This window comes from Rhinopithecus roxellana, chromosome 1 (genome assembly GCF_007565055.1).
Source record: "Rhinopithecus roxellana isolate Shanxi Qingling chromosome 1, ASM756505v1, whole genome shotgun sequence".
Taxonomy (NCBI): domain Eukaryota; kingdom Metazoa; phylum Chordata; class Mammalia; order Primates; family Cercopithecidae; genus Rhinopithecus; species Rhinopithecus roxellana.
Window position 1 is genome coordinate 35119704 of NC_044549.1, and position 2050 is coordinate 35121753.

The window sequence follows — 2050 nt, forward strand, 5'->3', positions numbered from 1 at the left end:
CTGGCCTGGGAGACCCAAGGGAGGGGACAGGCACATGGAGGACCCGAGGTAGGGCAGGGTGTAGTAAGGATCAGAAGCTTCAAACACCCAAATAATCAATCTGCGCATGAGCATGGTGAGGGCTTTAACTCGAGCCTGAAGGGTCTCTTGCCATCTCTCCATCTATGGGATGGGCAAGATGGGCAGTTGAACCCACATTGGTTCAGAGTGCTGGCAATCAGGGCAAAGGTGAATAACGTGAGTTAAGAGGGGCCTCAGTCACAGCCTGAAGTTCGTAGGGGAGCCCTGCGTCCAGCTCCAGGCGCCCGCAGGAAAAAAGCAGGCAGAGATCTCCATTCCGGCTTAAGAGGCCTGAGTGGGAGCTACAGAACCCAAGGTGCAGCAAGTAGCAGAGGAGGCAGTAGGTGGGGTTAGCATTTTTCTCCTCACTCACAGGCACCAAAAAGAGGCAATGGCACAGGAAGGGCATGTGGCAGCAGCCATGTCCAAGAAGTCAAAGGTCACCAGGAACATCTTCACCATAGTCTGGTTGCGGTTAAATGTTACTTGCATGGTGTCCACTTTGGGCACGCTGTAACTCTTCCTCTCCAGGGGGTTCAGATCCATGAAGCCCAGGAAGGTGGTGGGGACATTTTGCTCAGAAACCTCAAAGAAGGTGATAGTGACAGACAGTGTGACATGGTGGGGGCAGTAGGACCCACTAGCTCCAGTCTCTGCTTTGAAGCCCTCAATGTGGCCAGATGGTGCAAAGCATCCTTGCAGCAATGATTCCTCAAAGTTGACCAGGAGGGTACAGCTGACAGCAGGGGTGGGAACAGGGGAGGCACTAGGGGGGCTCAGTAGGCCTGGCCCCTTCCAGAGGCTTCAAAGTGGGCTCAGTTTCGGGTGATGGGCACCTCTCAGCCTCCGCCCCATGGGACTGCAGTCTGTTGGGTCCAAAACAGGCTCCTTGGGCCCAGGCAGCACGTGGCTCCAGAAGGGTGTGGTTTGGGCATCAGAACTGTTGGCAGCAGTGGGGTGGCCCAGGGTTCCCTGGCACCTCCAAAGGGCTGGCCCCTCTTCCTTGGAACTGACATGTGGGGCTTCACCAGCAGGAAGCAGCCTTTGCTTGGTGGGGCAGGGGCCTGGAGGTCCAGGACTGGGGGTGTGTGTTTGGGACTGTGCCCACTGTCAATGCCAGGGGACTCCCTAGGCCAGAGGCTCCCCCCATTGCCCACCTACTGGGCAATTACCCCTTATTTGTGCAAGACTGCAAAACAGTGTCGAGTGTGTGCAGCTGGCCCAGAGGGCTGGCCCTGGGGACTCCCCCAGGGACCCCTGTCCTCCTGGATCTGGGGAAGGCGTCTCTGGTGTGCAAAGCATTTCAGGAAGCATGTGATTGGGGCCAGGGGGTACTCCAGGCCCCTGAAGTTCACTAAGAGGTAGCTACTTCCCTGTTCCACAAGACAGAGGTCACAGTGGGAGAAATGGTGGCTGGCCACACCTGCTCCCAGCCCCAGTCCCCCTGGGCCCAAGAGCCCCACAGGAGATGGTTCTTCAAGGGGTAGTCCCTCTCTGGCCCCCAGCCCAGGGCCTCTCTCCAGTACCTGGGGACCCTCAGTGGGAGAGGTTGGTCGCTTCTGGGCCCTGTGAGGCTCAGAGGCACCAGCTGGAGGGATACCTGGTAGACCGTGGGGGATGTTGTTGCTCCCCGCCCTCCACTTGCTGGGCTGTAGCCCATGAACAGGCCACCCCGGAGGGCTCCCTGCCTGACTGGAGTCTGTGAAGGGCCAGCCTCTGGCTCTGAGGATGGAGACAGCTCTGCCTGCATGTAGCACATGAAGCCCCCCTGGGGTCAGGGGGGTCACCCCCACATGGCCTTTATGCTTGGCCCGTGCTGGGGAGTCTGGGGACATCCGGATGAAGAGGGCTCAAGTCTAGCCATGCATCCCCCTTCCCAACTGATGCCTTGTTCCTTCCCCTAGCTTGCAGTCTGATACATGCCCACTGCACTGGCAAGGGTGACTGCCACCATTCCATGCAGCTCCTGGGCTCAGCAGGACCCTGTAGT

At 58.7% G+C, this 2050-nt stretch overlaps 1 pseudogene; it reads right to left on the reverse strand.

The window, feature by feature from the left end:
* Window positions 1-217: 217 nt before the first annotated feature.
* On the reverse strand, window positions 218-1819 carry LOC104660604 (annotated as a pseudogene).
* Window positions 1820-2050: the final 231 nt, after the last annotated feature.